The sequence below is a fragment of the Crinia signifera genome, unplaced genomic scaffold (genome assembly GCF_055691185.1).
Source record: "Crinia signifera unplaced genomic scaffold, ASM5569118v1 HAP2_SCAFFOLD_64, whole genome shotgun sequence".
NCBI classification, from domain to species: Eukaryota; Metazoa; Chordata; class Amphibia; order Anura; family Myobatrachidae; genus Crinia; species Crinia signifera.
This window is the reverse complement of record NW_028142536.1, coordinates 146345-170117: the sequence shown is the minus strand read 5'-3', so window position 1 is coordinate 170117 and position 23773 is coordinate 146345.

The window sequence follows — 23773 nt, the reverse complement described above, 5'->3', positions numbered from 1 at the left end:
GCCTGCCTATTTTGAATGGCGTAGTGGTCACTGCAACCTCCAAAAAAATCAGGACTTACTACCCCAATAACCTGCTAACTCACCCCTGAAATATTTACTTATTCACACTATTTTGTTCATTTGACTTGTTTCTAATTTGAAATGCCCATTTTTGTGGGGCCAGAAAGGTGCGTCTTTAAAAGGCGATTTCTACGATACCCCACTTTTGCGCGTCGGACCGCGACTTTTTCCGGAAACGCCGAAAAACCGCAATTTTCAGGAGAAACGAGACGTACATCCTCCCCCTCTGCCGCCCACCCACCCAACTGACAGCCAGCCAGCAGACAAGCACAGAGAGTTCCGTGGGTCTGTCTGTGATGTCATAAAGGGCCTGCTGATCAATGGCCAGCTCTCTGATTGGCTGCTGTGTTTGATTGACAGATTGAATCTGGCAGCTGATTGGCTGTCTACCCTAAAGTGCATTACACACCCCTGATGGTACCACTGGCTAAGACTCCACCTCAGCTCATTGATTAATTATAAATTTAGAACAAATGATGGATGAAAACAGGCAGGCCGGCCATTTTTTTCACGCTCATTGGACTTGTTTAATGCAATGCACCTTTGTATATTCACATGCATTCGCTTCATGCTGTAACCACTGTGCATAAAAATTTGGAAACATGGCATACAGTGTATCATTTGCTGTCTAAGTCATGTTTCCCATATTTTCCATTGCAAGATACAAGCCGGTTTGAGTGTTTGGGGCACATTTTAGCTAAAATCATCCTACGGGGCCTAACTGCTTATGCTAAAGCCTGCCTATTTTGAATGGCGTAGTGGTCACTGCAACCTCCAAAAAAATCAGGACTTACTACCCCAATAACCTGCTAACTCACCCCTGAAATACTTACTTATTCACACTATTTTGTTCATTTGACTTGTTTCTAATTTGAAATGCCCATTTTTGTGGGGCCAGAAAGGTGCGTCTTTAAAAGGCGATTTCTACGATACCCCACTTTTGCGCGTCGGACCGCGACTTTTTCCGGAAACGCCGAAAAACCGCAATTTTCAGGAGAAACGAGACGTACATCCTCCCCCTCTGCCGCCCACCCACCCAACTGACAGCCAGCCAGCAGACAAGCACAGAGAGTTCCGTGGGTCTGTCTGTGATGTCATAAAGGGCCTGCTGATCAATGGCCAGCTCTCTGATTGGCTGCTGTGTTTGATTGACAGATTGAATCTGGCAGCTGATTGGCTGTCTACCCTAAAGTGCATTACACACCCCTGATGGTACCACTGGCTAAGACTCCACCTCAGCTCATTGATTAATTATAAATTTAGAACAAATGATGGATGAAAGCAGGCAGGCCGGCCATTTTTTTCACGCTCATTGGACTTGTTTAATGCAATGCACCTGTGTATATTCACATGCATTCACTTCATGCTGTAACCACTGTGCATAAAAATTTGGAAACATGGCATACAGTGTATCATTTGCTGTCTAAGTCATGTTTCCCATATTTTCCATTGCAAGATACAAGCCGGTTTGAGTGTTTGGGGCACATTTTAGCTAAAATCATCCTACGGGGCCTAACTGCTTATGCTAAAGCCTGCCTATTTTGAATGGCGTAGTGGTCACTGCAACCTCCAAAAAAATCAGGACTTACTACCCCAATAACCTGCTAACTCACCCCTGAAATACTTACTTATTCACACTATTTTGTTCATTTGACTTGTTTCTAATTTGAAATGCCCATTTTTGTGGGGCCAGAAAGGTGCGTCTTTAAAAGGCGACTTCTACGATACCCCACTTTTGCGCGTCGGACCGCGACTTTTTCCGGAAACGCTGAAAAACCGCAATTTTCAGGAGAAACGAGACGTACATCCTCCCCCTCTGCCGCCCACCCACCCAACTGACAGCCAGCCAGCAGACAAGCACAGAGAGTTCCGTGGGTCTGTCTGTGATGTCATAAAGGGCCTGCTGATCAATGGCCAGCTCTCTGATTGGCTGCTGTGTTTGATTGACAGATTGAATCTGGCAGCTGATTGGCTGTCTACCCTAAAGTGCATTACACACCCCTGATGGTACCACTGGCTAAGACTCCACCTCAGCTCATTGATTAATTATAAATTTAGAACAAATGATGGATGAAAGCAGGCAGGCCGGCCATTTTTTTTCACGCTCATTGGACTTGTTTAATGCAATGCACCTTTGTATATTCACATGCATTCGCTTCATGCTGTAACCACTGTGCATAAAAATTTGGAAACATGGCATACAGTGTATCATTTGCTGTCTAAGTCATGTTTCCCATATTTTCCATTGCAAGATACAAGCCGGTTTGAGTGTTTGGGGCACATTTTAGCTAAAATCATCCTACGGGGCCTAACTGCTTATGCCAAAGCCTGCCTATTTTGAATGGCGTAGTGGTCACTGCAACCTCCAAAAAAATCAGGACTTACTACCCCAATAACCTGCTAACTCACCCCTGAAATACTTACTTATTCACACTATTTTGTTCATTTGACTTGTTTCTAATTTGAAATGCCCATTTTTGTGGGGCCAGAAAGGTGCGTCTTTAAAAGGCGATTTCTACGATACCCCACTTTTGCGCGTCGGACCGCGACTTTTTCCGGAAACGCCGAAAAACCGCAATTTTCAGGAGAAACGAGACGTACATCCTCCCCCTCTGCCGCCCACCCACCCAACTGACAGCCAGCCAGCAGACAAGCACAGAGAGTTCCGTGGGTCTGTCTGTGATGTCATAAAGGGCCTGCTGATCAATGGCCAGCTCTCTGATTGGCTGCTGTGTTTGATTGACAGATTGAATCTGGCAGCTGATTGGCTGTCTACCCTAAAGTGCATTACACACCCCTGATGGTACCACTGGCTAAGACTCCACCTCAGCTCATTGATTAATTATAAATTTAGAACAAATGATGGATGAAAACAGGCAGGCCGGCCATTTTTTTCACGCTCATTGGACTTGTTTAATGCAATGCACCTTTGTATATTCACATGCATTCGCTTCATGCTGTAACCACTGTGCATAAAAATTTGGAAACATGGCATACAGTGTATCATTTGCTGTCTAAGTCATGTTTCCCATATTTTCCATTGCAAGATACAAGCCGGTTTGAGTGTTTGGGGCACATTTTAGCTAAAATCATCCTACGGGGCCTAACTGCTTATGCTAAAGCCTGCCTATTTTGAATGGCGTAGTGGTCACTGCAACCTCCAAAAAAATCAGGACTTACTACCCCAATAACCTGCTAACTCACCCCTGAAATACTTACTTATTCACACTATTTTGTTCATTTGACTTGTTTCTAATTTGAAATGCCCATTTTTGTGGGGCCAGAAAGGTGCGTCTTTAAAAGGCGATTTCTACGATACCCCACTTTTGCGCGTCGGACCGCGACTTTTTCCGGAAACGCCGAAAAACCGCAATTTTCAGGAGAAACGAGACGTACATCCTCCCCCTCTGCCGCCCACCCACCCAACTGACAGCCAGCCAGCAGACAAGCACAGAGAGTTCCGTGGGTCTGTCTGTGATGTCATAAAGGGCCTGCTGATCAATGGCCAGCTCTCTGATTGGCTGCTGTGTTTGATTGACAGATTGAATCTGGCAGCTGATTGGCTGTCTACCCTAAAGTGCATTACACACCCCTGATGGTACCACTGGCTAAGACTCCACCTCAGCTCATTGATTAATTATAAATTTAGAACAAATGATGGATGAAAGCAGGCAGGCCGGCCATTTTTTTCACGCTCATTGGACTTGTTTAATGCAATGCACCTGTGTATATTCACATGCATTCACTTCATGCTGTAACCACTGTGCATAAAAATTTGGAAACATGGCATACAGTGTATCATTTGCTGTCTAAGTCATGTTTCCCATATTTTCCATTGCAAGATACAAGCCGGTTTGAGTGTTTGGGGCACATTTTAGCTAAAATCATCCTACGGGGCCTAACTGCTTATGCTAAAGCCTGCCTATTTTGAATGGCGTAGTGGTCACTGCAACCTCCAAAAAAATCAGGACTTACTACCCCAATAACCTGCTAACTCACCCCTGAAATACTTACTTATTCACACTATTTTGTTCATTTGACTTGTTTCTAATTTGAAATGCCCATTTTTGTGGGGCCAGAAAGGTGCGTCTTTAAAAGGCGATTTCTACGATACCCCACTTTTGCGCGTCGGACCGCGACTTTTTCCGGAAACGCTGAAAAACCGCAATTTTCAGGAGAAACGAGACGTACATCCTCCCCCTCTGCCGCCCACCCACCCAACTGACAGCCAGCCAGCAGACAAGCACAGAGAGTTCCGTGGGTCTGTCTGTGATGTCATAAAGGGCCTGCTGATCAATGGCCAGCTCTCTGATTGGCTGCTGTGTTTGATTGACAGATTGAATCTGGCAGCTGATTGGCTGTCTACCCTAAAGTGCATTACACACCCCTGATGGTACCACTGGCTAAGACTCCACCTCAGCTCATTGATTAATTATAAATTTAGAACAAATGATGGATGAAAGCAGGCAGGCCGGCCATTTTTTTTCACGCTCATTGGACTTGTTTAATGCAATGCACCTTTGTATATTCACATGCATTCGCTTCATGCTGTAACCACTGTGCATAAAAATTTGGAAACATGGCATACAGTGTATCATTTGCTGTCTAAGTCATGTTTCCCATATTTTCCATTGCAAGATACAAGCCGGTTTGAGTGTTTGGGGCACATTTTAGCTAAAATCATCCTACGGGGCCTAACTGCTTATGCCAAAGCCTGCCTATTTTGAATGGCGTAGTGGTCACTGCAACCTCCAAAAAAATCAGGACTTACTACCCCAATAACCTGCTAACTCACCCCTGAAATACTTACTTATTCACACTATTTTGTTCATTTGACTTGTTTCTAATTTGAAATGCCCATTTTTGTGGGGCCAGAAAGGTGCGTCTTTAAAAGGCGATTTCTACGATACCCCACTTTTGCGCGTCGGACCGCGACTTTTTCCGGAAACGCCGAAAAACCGCAATTTTCAGGAGAAACGAGACGTACATCCTCCCCCTCTGCCGCCCACCCACCCAACTGACAGCCAGCCAGCAGACAAGCACAGAGAGTTCCGTGGGTCTGTCTGTGATGTCATAAAGGGCCTGCTGATCAATGGCCAGCTCTCTGATTGGCTGCTGTGTTTGATTGACAGATTGAATCTGGCAGCTGATTGGCTGTCTACCCTAAAGTGCATTACACACCCCTGATGGTACCACTGGCTAAGACTCCACCTCAGCTCATTGATTAATTATAAATTTAGAACAAATGATGGATGAAAGCAGGCAGGCCGGCCATTTTTTTCACGCTCATTGGACTTGTTTAATGCAATGCACCTGTGTATATTCACATGCATTCACTTCATGCTGTAACCACTGTGCATAAAAATTTGGAAACATGGCATACAGTGTATCATTTGCTGTCTAAGTCATGTTTCCCATATTTTCCATTGCAAGATACAAGCCGGTTTGAGTGTTTGGGGCACATTTTAGCTAAAATCATCCTACGGGGCCTAAATGCTTATGCTAAAGCCTGCCTATTTTGAATGGCGTAGTGGTCACTGCAACCTCCAAAAAAATCAGGACTTACTACCCCAATAACCTGCTAACTCACCCCTGAAATACTTACTTATTCACACTATTTTGTTCATTTGACTTGTTTCAAATTTGAAATGCCCATTTTTGTGGGGCCAGAAAGGTGCGTCTTTAAAAGGCGATTTCTACGATACCCCACTTTTGCGCGTCGGACCGCGACTTTTTCCGGAAACGCTGAAAAACCGCAATTTTCAGGAGAAACGAGACGTACATCCTCCCCCTCTGCCGCCCACCCACCCAACTGACAGCCAGCCAGCAGACAAGCACAGAGAGTTCCGTGGGTCTGTCTGTGATGTCATAAAGGGCCTGCTGATCAATGGCCAGCTCTCTGATTGGCTGCTGTGTTTGATTGACAGATTGAATCTGGCAGCTGATTGGCTGTCTACCCTAAAGTGCATTACACACCCCTGATGGTACCACTGGCTAAGACTCCACCTCAGCTCATTGATTAATTATAAATTTAGAACAAATGATGGATGAAAGCAGGCAGGCCGGCCATTTTTTTCACGCTCATTGGACTTGTTTAATGCAATGCACCTTTGTATATTCACATGCATTCGCTTCATGCTGTAACCACTGTGCATAAAAATTTGGAAACATGGCATACAGTGTATCATTTGCTGTCTAAGTCATGTTTCCCATATTTTCCATTGCAAGATACAAGCCGGTTTGAGTGTTTGGGGCACATTTTAGCTAAAATCATCCTACGGGGCCTAACTGCTTATGCCAAAGCCTGCCTATTTTGAATGGCGTAGTGGTCAATGCAACCTCCAAAAAAATCAGGACTTACTACCCCAATAACCTGCTAACTCACCCCTGAAATACTTACTTATTCACACTATTTTGTTCATTTGACTTGTTTCTAATTTGAAATGCCCATTTTTGTGGGGCCAGAAAGGTGCGTCTTTAAAAGGCGATTTCTACGATACCCCACTTTTGCGCGTCGGACCGCGACTTTTTCCGGAAACGCCGAAAAACCGCAATTTTCAGGAGAAACGAGACGTACATCCTCCCCCTCTGCCGCCCACCCACCCAACTGACAGCCAGCCAGCAGACAAGCACAGAGAGTTCCGTGGGTCTGTCTGTGATGTCATAAAGGGCCTGCTGATCAATGGCCAGCTCTCTGATTGGCTGCTGTGTTTGATTGACAGATTGAATCTGGCAGCTGATTGGCTGTCTACCCTAAAGTGCATTACACACCCCTGATGGTACCACTGGCTAAGACTCCACCTCAGCTCATTGATTAATTATAAATTTAGAACAAATGATGGATGAAAGCAGGCAGGCCGGCCATTTTTTTCACGCTCATTGGACTTGTTTAATGCAATGCACCTGTGTATATTCACATGCATTCACTTCATGCTGTAACCACTGTGCATAAAAATTTGGAAACATGGAATACAGTGTATCATTTGCTGTCTAAGTCATGTTTCCCATATTTTCCATTGCAAGATACAAGCCGGTTTGAGTGTTTGGGGCACATTTTAGCTAAAATCATCCTACGGGGCCTAAATGCTTATGCTAAAGCCTGCCTATTTTGAATGGCGTAGTGGTCACTGCAACCTCCAAAAAAATCAGGACTTACTACCCCAATAACCTGCTAACTCACCCCTGAAATACTTACTTATTCACACTATTTTGTTCATTTGACTTGTTTCTAATTTGAAATGCCCATTTTTGTGGGGCTAGAAAGGTGCGTCTTTAAAAGGCGATTTCTACGATACCCCACTTTTGCGCGTCGGACCGCGACTTTTTCCGGAAACGCTGAAAAACCGCAATTTTCAGGAGAAACGAGACGTACATCCTCCCCCTCTGCCGCCCACCCACCCAACTGACAGCCAGCCAGCAGACAAGCACAGAGAGTTCCGTGGGTCTGTCTGTGATGTCATAAAGGGCCTGCTGATCAATGGCCAGCTCTCTGATTGGCTGCTGTGTTTGATTGACAGATTGAATCTGGCAGCTGATTGGCTGTCTACCCTAAAGTGCATTACACACCCCTGATGGTACCACTGGCTAAGACTCCACCTCAGCTCATTGATTAATTATAAATTTAGAACAAATGATGGATGAAAGCAGGCAGGCCGGCCATTTTTTTCACGCTCATTGGACTTGTTTAATGCAATGCACCTTTGTATATTCACATGCATTCGCTTCATGCTGTAACCACTGTGCATAAAAATTTGGAAACATGGCATACAGTGTATCATTTGCTGTCTAAGTCATGTTTCCCATATTTTCCATTGCAAGATACAAGCCGGTTTGAGTGTTTGGGGCACATTTTAGCTAAAATCATCCTACGGGGCCTAACTGCTTATGCCAAAGCCTGCCTATTTTGAATGGCGTAGTGGTCACTGCAACCTCCAAAAAAATCAGGACTTACTACCCCAATAACCTGCTAACTCACCCCTGAAATACTTACTTATTCACACTATTTTGTTCATTTGACTTGTTTCTAATTTGAAATGCCCATTTTTGTGGGGCCAGAAAGGTGCGTCTTTAAAAGGCGATTTCTACGATACCCCACTTTTGCGCGTCGGACCGCGACTTTTTCCGGAAACGCCGAAAAACCGCAATTTTCAGGAGAAACGAGACGTACATCCTCCCCCTCTGCCGCCCACCCACCCAACTGACAGCCAGCCAGCAGACAAGCACAGAGAGTTCCGTGGGTCTGTCTGTGATGTCATAAAGGGCCTGCTGATCAATGGCCAGCTCTCTGATTGGCTGCTGTGTTTGATTGACAGATTGAATCTGGCAGCTGATTGGCTGTCTACCCTAAAGTGCATTACACACCCCTGATGGTACCACTGGCTAAGACTCCACCTCAGCTCATTGATTAATTATAAATTTAGAACAAATGATGGATGAAAGCAGGCAGGCCGGCCATTTTTTTCACGCTCATTGGACTTGTTTAATGCAATGCACCTTTGTATATTCACATGCATTCGCTTCATGCTGTAACCACTGTGCATAAAAATTTGGAAACATGGCATACAGTGTATCATTTGCTGTCTAAGTCATGTTTCCCATATTTTCCATTGCAAGATACAAGCCGGTTTGAGTGTTTGGGGCACATTTTAGCTAAAATCATCCTACGGGCCCTAACTGCTTATGCTAAAGCCTGCCTATTTTGAATGGCGTAGTGGTCACTGCAACCTCCAAAAAAATCAGGACTTACTACCCCAATAACCTGCTAACTCACCCCTGAAATACTTACTTATTCACACTATTTTGTTCATTTGACTTGTTTCTAATTTGAAATGCCCATTTTTGTGGGGCCAGAAAGGTGCGTCTATAAAAGGCGATTTCTACGATACCCCACTTTTGCGCGTCGGACCGTGACTTTTTCCGGAAATGCCGAAAAACCGCAATTTTCAGGAGAAACGAGACATACATCCTCCCCCTCTGCCGCCCACCCACCCAACTGACAGCCAGCCAGCAGACAAGCACAGAGAGTTCCGTGGGTCTGTCTGTGATGTCATAAAGGGCCTGCTGATCAATGGCCAGCTCTCTGATTGGCTGCTGTGTTTGATTGACAGATTGAATCTGGCAGCTGATTGGCTGTCTACCCTAAAGTGCATTACACACCCCTGATGGTACCACTGGCTAAGACTCCACCTCAGCTCATTGATTAATTATAAATTTAGAACAAATGATGGATGAAAGCAGGCAGGCCGGCCATTTTTTTCACGCTCATTGGACTTGTTTAATGCAATGCACCTTTGTATATTCACATGCATTCGCTTCATGCTGTAACCATTGTGCATAAAAATTTGGAAACATGGCATACAGTGTATCATTTGCTGTCTAAGTCATGTTTCCCATATTTTCCATTGCAAGATACAAGCCGGTTTGAGTGTTTGGGGCACATTTGAGCTAAAATCATCCTACGGGGCCTAACTGCTTATGCCAAAGCCTGCCTATTTTGAATGGCGTAGTGGTCACTGCAACCTCCAAAAAAATCAGGACTTACTACCCCAATAACCTGCTAACTCACCCCTGAAATACTTACTTATTCACACTATTTTGTTCATTTGACTTGTTTCTAATTTGAAATGCCCATTTTTGTGGGGCCAGAAAGGTGCGTCTTTAAAAGGCGATTTCTACGATACCCCACTTTTGCGCGTCGGACCGCGACTTTTTCCGGAAACGCCGAAAAACCGCAATTTTCAGGAGAAACGAGACGTACATCCTCCCCCTCTGCCGCCCACCCACCCAACTGACAGCCAGCCAGCAGACAAGCACAGAGAGTTCCGTGGGTCTGTCTGTGATGTCATAAAGGGCCTGCTGATCAATGGCCAGCTCTCTGATTGGCTGCTGTGTTTGATTGACAGATTGAATCTGGCAGCTGATTGGCTGTCTACCCTAAAGTGCATTACACACCCATGATGGTACCACTGGCTAAGACTCCACCTCAGCTCATTGATTAACCCCTTCCCGACATTTGACGTATATATACGTCATGGCCGGGAAGTACTTCCCGACACATGACGTATATATACGTCATGGCTTCTAACTGTCACTGCGTCTAGAGACGCAGTGACAGAGGGACGATGTCTGCTGTCCCTGACAGCAGACATGTCCCTGCATGCCCAGGGGGGGCTGCGATGCAGCCCCCCCGTCGGCGATCGCTGTGATTGGCTGTTCAGTGTGAACAGCCAATTACAGCGTTTTCTGTGTCACCGGCGAATAACGTTCGCCGGTGACACGGGATCGGAGGTGATTGGTGCTGTAAAGTACAGCACCAATCACCGCGGGGTGTAAGGGTGACACTGGTGTCACCCCACCTCACCCCGCCCGCCCCCAAAGGCCGTGATTGGTCCGTCGGACCGGCGGACCAATCACAGCCATGGAGGGGGGTTTAAACTAACGGGGACTACACTGCAGACGCCATTCCGGTCTGGAATAGCGTGCAGTGCGGTCACCGTGCCCAGCTGTCGCCATTTACTGACCAGAACCTTGCTCAATACTTACCTGATCACTGCTTGGGATCTTGCTTCATCTTGTGACATCCTGTGCTGTGTTGTGCTGTGTTGTGCTGCTGCAGTGTCATCGAGTTAGAGAGAGAGAGAGATAGAGAGAGAGAGATAGAGAGGCCTAGTGACAGAGAGTGCTATATTTTGTGCTGCTGCAGTGTAATAGAGTTATAGATAGAGAGATAGAGAGAGAGAGAGATAGAGAGAGATAGAGAGATAGTGACAGATCGTGCTATATATTTTTTTATATAACTGACTGCTGCCCCCCCTTTTGTGCTGATCAGTATAAATTAACTGATCAGCAACTTTTTGGGGGCGCAGGGTATTTTTTATATATATATATATATACCTGCTGCAGTGTCATAGAGTGATAGATAGTGAGAGATAGAGAGATAGAGAGAGATAGTGACAGAGAGTGATAGAGACTGCTATATTTTGTCTGCTGCCCCCCTTTTGTGCACCCCCAGCAACTTTTTGGGGGTGCAGGGGTTATTTTTCATATATATAACTGTCAGTGCTGCTGCTGCAGTGTCATAGAGTGATAGATAGTGAGATAGAGAGAGATAGAGAGAGATAGAGAGAGATAGAGAGAGATAGAGAGAGATAGTGACAGAGAGTGATAGAGAGTGCTAAATTTTGTGTCTGCTGCCCCCGCCTTTTGTGCTGATCACTATATCTGAGGTGATCAGCAACTTTTTAGGGGTGCAGAGGTTTTTTTTTTTTTATATATACCTGCCAGTTGCACTGTCAGTTGCACCAAAGGTTGTGCACCTGCTGCCCCTCACTGGTAATCAGTGTCGCATCACTGATCACCTTTTTTTTTTTTGTGTGTGCTGTGGGGTCTTTTTTTAATTTTTTTTTTACACACACTGTGATTTTGGGGGTGTCCTGTGGCCGCTGTGCGCTGATCAGTGACGTACATCACTGATCATCTTTTTCGGCACAGGGTTGATCTATTTTTTTTTTTATCAAATTCCTGTTGCCTTTGAGCGCTGTTCAGTGACGGACGTTACTGACCAACATCTGTGCTCAATTTTTGGCGCAGGACCTTTTTTTTTTTTTTTTTAACCCCTTCAATTTTTTTTTTTTTTTTAACCCCTTCATTTTTTTTTTTTGTATAAAGTATTTTTTTTTTCTGCACTACATACACACTACACACTACATACCCCCCTGGTTGAAATAAAGTTTGTACCCCCCCCCCTACACTATACACGTGTTGAAACATTTCACTACCAGTAACACAAAAATAAAAATGGCATCCCAAATGTCATCCCAAATGTCATCCCAGTCATCCAGAAGAATGTATTCAGTGGAGGAGGCATATGCCATGCTTGCTTCTGACTCTGACACAGCCAGTGATGCAAGCGGGGAATTTGAAGGATTCGCCTTAAGCTCCTCTTCCTCCTCTGGTGATGAGGGACCCCCTCAAAGACGCCCCCGTAGAGCAGCTGAGACCCCCCCCCAATAATTGATCTCGTATGGACCCCACCACCAGACAATTTTGAGCCCCAGGTTCCTGAGTTTTTGGCCATGCCAGGAATCCAATTTGATTCCACAGGTCTCAGAGAAATTGACTTTTTCAAATTATTTTTCTCTGATGATTTTATAAATTTAATGGTGGACCAAACTAATTTATATGCCCAGCAGTTTATTGCTCAAAACCCCACGTCATCATTTGCTAGGTGGACCCCTGTAGATGCAGTAGAGATGATGACGTTTTGGGGTCTGGTGTTTCATATGGGCATAGTAAAAAAGCCAGAAATTAGGCAATATTGGAGTACAGATGTTCTGTACAGCACCCCATTTTACCGTATGGCCATGCCCCGGGCTCGATTTGAGACGATCCTTAAATTTTTGCATTACAACGATAATGCACAGTGCCCACCCAGAGATGATCCCACCTTTGACCGGCTACTCAAAGTCAGGCCGGTCATTGATCATTTCAGTGCCAAATTTGAAGAGATGTACATCCCAGATAAATTCATTTGCATAGACGAGTTCCTTATACATTTTAAAGGAAGGGTTAAATTCCGCCAGTACCTTCCCAGTAAGAGGGCAAGGTATGGCATAAAAATGTATAAGCTGTGTGAAAGCACCTCAGGGTACACTCACAGGTTTAGGGTATATGAAGGGAAGGATTCAAGAATTGAACCGCCAGAATGCCCCCCCTCCCTCGTAGATGTTAGTGGAAAAATTGTCTGGGATTTAGTGCACCCCTTCCTGGATAAAGGTTATCACCTCTATGTGGATAACTTTTACACTAGCATCCCCCTGTTTAAGGCCCTTGGTTCAAGAGGTACAGCAGCTTGCGGTACTGTGCGCAAGAACCAAAGAGGCCTCCCAAAAACGCACATTGCCCAAGTAATGAGAAGGGGTGAAAGCAGGGGAATATGCACCGAAAATATGTTGTTGGTCAAATATAAGGACAAGAGGGATGTCCTTATACTGACAACAATTCACGGAGACAGTACCACCTCCGTCCCTGTACGAGGTACCAGTACCCACACCTCAAAACCTAATTGTATCCTGGATTACAATAGGTACATGGGCGGAGTGGATCTTTCAGATCAGGTACTGAAGCCGTACAGTGCCCTGCGGAAAACAAAAATCTGGTACAAGAAGCTGGCCGTGTATATCATCCAGATGGCACTGTATAACGCTTACGTGCTATTCCGTTCTACCGGCCAGAGGGGGACATTTATGCACTTTCAAGAGGAAGTCATAAAGGGCCTAGTATTTGGGAACCAGCAGGCAGAGGGCCCCAGTACTTCTAGTACTGGCCCCCGTATTGTACCAGGGCAGCATTTTCCGAACGAAATCCCCTCCACTGCAAGAAAGGGCAGGACACAAAAAAGGTGCAAAGTTTGCTATAAAAAGGGAATAAGAAAGGAAACTATTTTCCACTGTGAAACTTGCCCCGACAAACCCGGCCTATGTATAAAGGAGTGTTTTAAAATATACCACACATCTATGGATTATTAGGTTCATCATTTCACCGTGCTTCGGGGGTCTTGCTAATGCCACATAGCACCCACCAACATTCCACCAGAATCTGAGCTGCAAAATCCAAAAATCACTCCTTCCCTTCTGAGTCCTGCCATGCACCCAACTGGTATTTTTTGGTCACATATGAGGCATTGCCATACTCGGGAGAAATTGGGGCACAGATTTTGGGGTGCTTTTTCTCCTTCATACCTTCTGAAAATGAAAAATTTTGAGCCAGAACTGCATTTTTGTGTAAAAAAATGTAATTTTTCATTTTCACTGCCCACTTGTATCAAAATTGGTGAAACCCCTGGGGGTTTGAAATGTACACTATACCCCTAGATGAATTCCCTGAGGGGTGTAGTTTGCAAAATGGGGTCACTTGTGGGGGGGTTCCACTGTATTGGTGATTTGGGGGTCTTGCTAATGCGACATAGCACCCACCATCATTCCACCAGAATTTGTGCTGCAAAATCCAAATATCACTCCTTCCCTTCTGAGTCCTGCCACTTTTTGGTCACACATGAGGCATTGCCGTACTCGGGAGAAATTGGGGCACATTTTGGGGTGCTTTGTCTCCTTCATTCCTTCTGAAAATGAAAAATTTTGAGCCAGAACTGCATTTTTGTGTAAAAAAATGTAATTTTTCATTTTCACTGCCCACTTGTATCAAAATTGGTGAAACCCCTGGGGGTTTGAAATGTACACTATACCCCTAGATCAATTCCCTGAGGGGTGTAGTTTGCAAAATGGGGTGACTTGTGGGGGGGTTCCACTGTATTGGTGCAACATAGCACCCACCATTCATTCCACCAAAATCTGTGCTGCAAAATCCAAAAATCACTCCTTCCCTTCTGAGTCCTGCCATGCACCCAACTGGTATTTTTTGGTCACATGTGAGGCATTGCCGTACTCGGGAGAAATTGGGGCACAGATTTTGGGGTGCTTTTTCTCCTTCATACCTTCTGAAAATGAAAAATTTTGAGCCAGAACTGCATTTTTGTGTAAAAAAATTTAATTTTTCATTTTCACTGCCCACTTGTATCAAAATTGGTGAAACCCCTGGGGGTTTGAAATGTACACTATACCCCTGGATGAATTCCCTGAGGGGTGTAGTTTGCAAAATGGGGTCACTTGTGGGGGGTTTCCACTGTATTGGTGCAACATAGCACCCACCATTCATTCCACCAAAATCTGTGCTGCAAAATCCAAAAATCACTCCTTCCCTTCTGAGTCCTGCCATGCACCCAACTGGTATTTTTTGGTCACATGTGAGGCATTGCCGTACTCGGGAGAAATTGGGGCACAGATTTTGGGGTGCTTTTTCTCCTTCATACCTTCTGAAAATGAAAAATTTTGAGCCAGAACTGCATTTTTGTGTAAAAAAATGTAATTTTTCATTTTCACTGCCCACTCGTATCAAAATTGGTGAAACCCCTGGGGGTTTGAAATGTACACTATACCCCTAGATGAATTCCCTGAGGGGTGTAGTTTGCAAAATGGGGTCACTTGTGGGGGGGTTCCACTGTATTGGTGCTTGGGGGGTCTTGCTAATGCGACATAGCACCCACCAAAATTCCACCAGAATCTGAGCTGCAAAATCCAAAAATCACTCCTTCCCTTCTGAGTCCTGCCATGCACCCAACTGGTATTTTTTGGTCACATGTGAGGCATTGCCGTACTCGGGAGAAATTGGGGCACAGATTTTGGGGTGCTTTTTCTCCTTCATACCTTCTGAAAATGAAAAAATTTGAGCTAGAACTGCATTTTTGTGTAAAAAAATGTAATTTTTCATTTTCACTGCCCAGTTGTATCAAAATTGGTGAAACCCCTGGGGGTTTGAAATGTACACTATACCCCTAGATGAATTCCCTGAGGGGTGTAGTTTGCAAAATGGGGTCACTTGTGGGGGGGGTTCCACTGTATTGGTGCTTGGGGGGTCTTGCTAATGCGACATAGCACCCACCAAAATTCCACCAGAATCTGAGCTGCAAAATCCAAAAATCACTCCTTCCCTTCTGAGTCCTGCCATGCACCCAACTGGTATTTTTTGGTCACATGTGAGGCATTGCCGTACTCAAGAGAAATTGGGGCACAGATTTTGGGGTGCTTTTTCTCCTTCATACCTTCTGAAAATGAAAAATTTTGAGCCAGAACTGCATTTTTGTGTAAAAAAATGTAATTTTTCATTTTCACTGCCCACTTGTATCAAAATTGGTGAAACCCCTGGGGGTTTGAAATGTACACTATACCCCTAGATGAATTCCCTGAGGGGTTTACTTTGCAAAATGGGGTGACTTGTGGGGGGGGTTCCACTGTATTGGTGCAACATAGCACCCACCATTCATTCCACCAAAATCTGTGCTGCAAAATCCAAAAATCACTCCTTCCCTTCTGAGTCCTGCCATGCACCCAACTGGTATTTTTTGGTCACATGTGAGGCATTGCCGTACTCGGGAGAAATTGGGGCACAGATTTTGGGGTGCTTTTTCTCCTTCATACCTTCTGAAAATGAAAAATTTTGAGCCAGAACTGCATTTTTGTGTAAAAAAATGTAATTTTTCATTTTCACTGCCCAGTTGTATCAAAATTGGTGAAACCCCTGGGGGTTTGAAATGTACACTATACCCCTAGATGAATTCCCTGAGGGGTGTAGTTTGCAAAATGGGGTCACTTGTGGGGGGGTTCCACTGTATTGGTGCTTGGGGGGTCTTGCTAATGCGACATAGCACCCACCAAAATTCCACCAGAATCTGAGCTGCAAAATCCAAAAATCACTCCTTCCCTTCTGAGTCCTGCCATGCACCCAACTGGTATTTTTTGGTCACATGTGAGGCATTGCCGTACTCGGGAGAAATTGGGGCACATATTTTGGGGTGCTTTTTCTCCTTCATACCTTCTGAAAATGAAAAATTTTGACCCAGAACTGCATTTTTGTGTAAAAAAATGTAATTTTTCATTTTCACTGCCCAGTTGTATCAAAATTGGTGAAACCCCTGGGGGTTTGAAATGTACACTATACCCCTAGATGAATTCCCTGAGGGGTGTAGTTTGCAAAATGGGGTCACTTGTGGGGGGGTTCCACTGTATTGGTGCTTGGGGGGTCTTGCTAATGCGACATAGCACCCACCAAAATTCCACCAGAATCTGAGCTGCAAAATCCAAAAATCACTCCTTCCCTTCTGAGTCCTGCCATGCACCCAACTGGTATTTTTTGGTCACATGTGAGGCATTGCCGTACTCGGGAGAAATTGGGGCACATATTTTGGGGTGCTTTTTCTCCTTCATACCTTCTGAAGATGAAAAATTTTGAGCCAGAACTGCATTTTTGTGTAAAAAAATGTAATTTTTCATTTTCACTGCCCACTTGTATCAAAATTGGTGAAACCCCTGGGGGTTTGAAATGTACACTATACCCCTAGATGAATTCCCTGAGGGGTGTACTTTGCAAAATGGGGTGACTTGTGGGGGGGTTCCACTGTATTGGTGCAACATAGCACCCACCATTCATTCCACCAAAATCTGTGCTGCAAAATCCAAAAATCACTCCTTCCCTTCTGAGTCCTGCCATGCACCCAACTGGTATTTTTTGGTCACATGTGAGGCATTGCCGTACTCGGGAGAAATTGGGGCACAGATTTTGGGGTGCTTTTTCTCCTTCATACCTTCTGAAAATGAAAAATTTTGAGCCAGAACTGCATTTTTGTGTAAAAAAATGTAATTTTTCATTTTCACTGCCCAGTTGTATCAAAATTGGTGAAACCCCTGGGGGTTTGAAATGTACACTATACCCCTAGATGAATTCCCTGAGGGGTGTAGTTTGCAAAATGGGGTCACTTGTGGGGGGGTTCCACTGTATTGGTGCTTGGGGGGTCTTGCTAATGCGACATAGCACCCACCAAAATTCCACCAGAATCTGAGCTGCAAAATCCAAAAATCACTCCTTCCCTTCTGAGTCCTGCCATGCACCCAACTGGTATTTTTTGGTCACATGTGAGGCATTGCCGTACTCGGGAGAAATTGGGGCACATATTTTGGGGTGCTTTTTCTCCTTCATACCTTCTGAAAATGAAAAATTTTGACCCAGAACTGCATTTTTGTGTAAAAAAATGTAATTTTTCATTTTCACTGCCCAGTTGTATCAAAATTGGTGAAACCCCTGGGGGTTTGAAATGTACACTATACCCCTAGATGAATTCCCTGAGGGGTGTAGTTTGCAAAATGGGGTCACTTGTGGGGGGGTTCCACTGTATTGGTGCTTGGGGGGTCTTGCTAATGCGACATAGCACCTACCAAAATTCCACCAGAATCTGAGCTGCAAAATCCAAAAATCACTCCTTCCCTTCTGAGTCCTGCCATGCACCCAACTGGTATTTTTTGGTCACATGTGAGGCATTGCCGTACTCGGGAGAAATTGGGGCACATATTTTGGGGTGCTTTTTCTCCTTCATACCTTCTGAAAATGAAAAATTTTGAGCCAGAACTGCATTTTTGTGTAAAAAAATGTAATTTTTCATTTTCACTGCCCACTTGTATCAAAATTGGTGAAACCCCTGGGGGTTTGAAATGTACACTATACCCCTAGATGAATTCCCTGAGGGGTGTACTTTGCAAAATGGGGTGACTTGTGGGGGGGTTCCACTGTATTGGTGCAACATAGCACCCACCATTCATTCCACCAAAATCTGTGCTGCAAAATCCAAAAATCACTCCTTCCCTTCTGAGTCCTGCCATGCACCCAACTGGTATTTTTTGGTCACATGTGAGGAATTGCCGTACTCGGGAGAAATTGGGGCACAGATTTTGGGGTGCTTTTTCTCCTTCATACCTTCTGAAAATGAAAAATTTTGAGCCAGAACTGCATTTTTGTGTAAATAAATGTAATTTTTCATTTTTACTGCCCAGTTGTATCAAAATTGGTGAAACCCCTGGGGGTTTGAAATGTACACTATACCCCTAGATGAATTCCCTGAGGGGTGTAGTTTGCAAAATGGGGTCACTTGTGGGGGGGTTCCACTGTATTGGTGCTTGGGGGGTCTTGCTAATGCGACATAGCACCCACCAAAATTCCACCAGAATCTGAGCTGCAAAATCCAAAAATCACTCCTTCCCTTCTGAGTCCTGCCATGCACCCAACTGGTATTTTTTGGTCACATGTGAGGCATTGCCGTACTCGGGAGAAATTGGGGCACATATTTTGGGGTGCTTTTTCTCCTTCATACCTTCTGAAAATGAAAAATTTTGAGCCAGAACTGCATTTTTGTGTAAAAAAATGTAATTTTTCATTTTCACTGCCCACTTGTATCAAAATTGGTGAAACCCCTGGGGGTTTGAAATGTACACTATACCCCTAGATGAATTCCCTGAGGGGTGTAGTTTGCAAAATGGGGTCACTTGTGGGGGGGTTCCTAACTTTTAGCATCTTATGGTGCCTAGAAACCTACATGGTGCCTAAAAAATAATCTCATAAAAAGGAGGCTCCAAAATCAAGTAGGTGCTCCTTCTATTATGAAGCCTGTGGTTTGGTCAACGTGCACACTAGGGCCACATATAGGATATTTATGAAAACAAAAGAATTGGGGGAATCAATTTTTAGTCACATTTCTCTAGTAAAATGTACTGTGTTCCTTAGAAAAATGTATTCAAATTGCAAATCTGCAAAAAAAATGAAATTTTGAAATTTCACCTACACTTTGTTTTAATTCCTGTGAAACACCTAAAGGGTTAACAAACTTCCAAAATGCTGTTTTGAATACTGTGAGGGGTGCAGTTTTTGAAATGGTATCATTTATGGGGGTGTCTCACATACAAGTCCCTCAAAGTCACATCAGAACTGAACTGGTCCCTAAAAAAATCAGTGTTTGAAATTTTCTTGAAAATTTGAGAATTTGCTATTCATATTGTAAGCCTCCTAGTGTCCAAAAAAATTAAAAGGAAGTTGAAATAATGATGTCAACATAAAGTAGACATATGGTCTATGTTAGTTATTAACTATTTTGAGTGGTATGATTATTTGTCTCACAAGCAGAAAATTTAACATTTTGCAAATTGCTAAATTTTCCATTTTTTTACGACATTTTGGTATTTTTCACAAAAAAACACAGACTGTATTGACCCAAATTTACCACTAATTTGAAGTACAATGTGTCACGAAAAAACAATCTCAAAATCACTGGGATAAGTAAAAGCAAAAAAAAGTTATCCCCACTTAAGTGAGACATGTCAGATTTGAAAAAAAGGGCTCTGTCAGGAACGCAAAAACTGGCTCTGTCAGGATGGGGTTAATTATAAATTTAGAACAAATGATGGATGAAAGCAGGCAGGCCGGCCATTTTTTTCACGCTCATTGGACTTGTTTAATGCAATGCACCTGTGTATATTCACATGCATTCACTTCATGCTGTAACCACTGTGCATAAAAATTTGGAAACATGGCATACAGTGTATCATTTGCTGTCTAAGTCATGTTTCCCATATTTTCCATTGCAAGATACAAGCCGGTTTGAGTGTTTGGGGCACATTTTAGCTAAAATCATCCTACGGGGCCTAACTGCTTATGCTAAAGCCTGCCTATTTTGAATGGCGTAGTGGTCACTGCAACCTCCAAAAAAATCAGGACTTACTACCCCAATAACCTGCTAACTCACCCCTGAAATACTTACTTATTCACACTATTTTGTTCATTTGACTTGTTTCTAATTTGAAATGCCCATTTTTGTGGGGCCAGAAAGGTGCGTCTTTAAAAGGCGATTTCTACGATACCCCACTTTTGCGCGTCGGACCGCGACTTTTTCCGGAAACGCCGAAAAACCGCAATTTTCAGGAGAAACGAGACGTACATCCACCCCCTCTGCCGCCCACCCACCCAACTGACAGCCAGCCAGCAGACAAGCACAGAGAGTTCCGTGGGTCTGTCTGTGATGTCATAAAGGGCCTGCTGATCAATGGCCAGCTCTCTGATTGGCTGCTGTGTTTGATTGACAGATTGAATCTGGCAGCTGATTGGCTGTCTACCCTAAAGTGCATTACACACCCCTGATGGTACCACTGGCTAAGACTCCACCTCAGCTCATTGATTAATTATAAATTTAGAACAAATGATGGATGAAAGCAGGCAGGCCGGCCATTTTTTTCACGCTCATTGGACTTGTTTAATGCAATGCACCTGTGTATATTCACATGCATTCACTTCATGCTGTAACCACTGTGCATAAAAATTTGGAAACATGGCATACAGTGTATCATTTGCTGTCTAAGTCATGTTTTCCATATTTTCCATTGCAAGATACAAGCCGGTTTGAGTGTTTGGGGCACATTTTAGCTAAAATCATCCTACGGGGCCTAACTGCTTATGCTAAAGCCTGCCTATTTTGAATGGCGTAGTGGTCACTGCAACCTCCAAAAAAATCAGGACTTACTACCCCAATAACCTGCTAACTCACCCCTGAAATACTTACTTATTCACACTATTTTGTTCATTTGACTTGTTTCTAATTTGAAATGCCCATTTTTGTGGGGCCAGAAAGGTGCGTCTTTAAAAGGCGATTTCTACGATACCCCACTTTTGCGCGTCGGACCGCGACTTTTTTCGGAAACGCAGAAAAACCGCAATTTTCAGGAGAAACGAGACGTACATCCTCCCCCTCTGCCGCCCACCCACCCAACTGACAGCCAGCCAGCAGACAAGCACAGAGAGTTCCGTGGGTCTGTCTGTGATGTCATAAAGGGCCTGCTGATCAATGGCCAGCTCTCTGATTGGCTGCTGTGTTTGATTGACAGATTGAATCTGGCAGCTGATTGGCTGTCTACCCTAAAGTGCATTACACACCCCTGATGGTACCACTGGCTAAGACTCCACCTCAGCTCATTGATTAATTATAAATTTAGAACAAATGATGGATGAAAGCAGGCAGGCCGGCCATTTTTTTCACGCTCATTGGACTTGTTTAATGCAATGCACCTGTGTATATTCACATGCATTCACTTCATGCTGTAACCACTGTGCATAAAAATTTGGAAACATGGCATACAGTGTATCATTTGCTGTCTAAGTCATGTTTCCCATATTTTCCATTGCAAGATACAAGCCGGTTTGAGTGTTTGGGGCACATTTTAGCTAAAATCATCCTACGGGGCCTAAATGCTTATGCTAAAGCCTGCCTATTTTGAATGGCGTAGTGGTCACTGCAACCTCCAAAAAAATCAGGACTTACTACCCCAATAACCTGCTAACTCACCCCTGAAATACTTACTTATTCACACTATTTTGTTCATTTGACTTGTTTCTAATTTGAAATGTCCATTTTTGTGGGGCCAGAAAGGTGCGTCTTTAAAAGGCGATTTCTACGATACCCCACTTTTGCGCGTCGGACCGCGACTTTTTCCGGAAACGCCGAAAAACCGCAATTTTCAGGAGAAACGAGACGTACATCCTCCCCCTCTGCCGCCCACCCACCCAACTGACAGCCAGCCAGCAGACAAGCACAGAGAGTTCCGTGGGTCTGTCTGTGATGTCATAAAGGGCCTGCTGATCAATGGCCAGCTCTCTGATTGGCTGCTGTGTTTGATTGACAGATTGAATCTGGCAGCTGATTGGCTGTCTACCCTAAAGTGCATTACACACCCCTGATGGTACCACTGGCTAAGACTCCACCTCAGCTCATTGATTAATTATAAATTTAGAACAAATGATGGATGAAAGCAGGCAGGCCGGCCATTTTTTTCACGCTCATTGGACTTGTTTAATGCAATGCACCTTTGTATATTCACATGCATTCGCTTCATGCTGTAACCATTGTGCATAAAAATTTGGAAACATGGCATACAGTGTATCATTTGCTGTCTAAGTCATGTTTCCCATATTTTCCATTGCAAGATACAAGCCGGTTTGAGTGTTTGGGGCACATTTGAGCTAAAATCATCCTACGGGGCCTAACTGCTTATGCCAAAGCCTGCCTATTTTGAATGGCGTAGTGGTCACTGCAACCTCCAAAAAAATCAGGACTTACTACCCCAATAACCTGCTAACTCACCCCTGAAATACTTACTTATTCACACTATTTTGTTCATTTGACTTGTTTCTAATTTGAAATGCCCATTTTTGTGGGGCCAGAAAGGTGCGTCTTTAAAAGGCGATTTCTACGATACCCCACTTTTGCGCGTCGGACCGCGACTTTTTCCGGAAACGCCGAAAAACCGCAATTTTCAGGAGAAACGAGACGTACATCCTCCCCCTCTGCCGCCCACCCACCCAACTGACAGCCAGCCAGCAGACAAGCACAGAGAGTTCCGTGGGTCTGTCTGTGATGTCATAAAGGGCCTGCTGATCAATGGCCAGCTCTCTGATTGGCTGCTGTGTTTGATTGACAGATTGAATCTGGCAGCTGATTGGCTGTCTACCCTAAAGTGCATTACACACCCATGATGGTACCACTGGCTAAGACTCCACCTCAGCTCATTGATTAACCCCTTCCCGACATTTGACGTATATATACGTCATGGCCGGGAAGTACTTCCCGACACATGACGTATATATACGTCATGGCTTCTAACTGTCACTGCGTCTAGAGACGCAGTGACAGAGGGACGATGTCTGCTGTCCCTGACAGCAGACATGTCCCTGCATGCCCAGGGGGGGCTGCGATGCAGCCCCCCCGTCGGCGATCGCTGTGATTGGCTGTTCAGTGTGAACAGCCAATTACAGCGTTTTCTGTGTCACCGGCGAATAACGTTCGCCGGTGACACGGGATCGGAGGTGATTGGTGCTGTAAAGTACAGCACCAATCACCGCGGGGTGTAAGGGTGACACTGGTGTCACCCCACCTCACCCCGCCCGCCCCCAAAGGCCGTGATTGGTCCGTCGGACCGGCGGACCAATCACAGCCATGGAGGGGGGTTTAAACTAACGGGGACTACACTGCAGACGCCATTCCGGTCTGGAATAGCGTGCAGTGCGGTCACCGTGCCCAGCTGTCGCCATTTACTGACCAGAACCTTGCTCAATACTTACCTGATCACTGCTTGGGATCTTGCTTCATCTTGTGACATCCTGTGCTGTGTTGTGCTGTGTTGTGCTGCTGCAGTGTCATCGAGTTAGAGAGAGAGAGAGATAGAGAGAGAGAGATAGAGAGGCCTAGTGACAGAGAGTGCTATATTTTGTGCTGCTGCAGTGTAATAGAGTTATA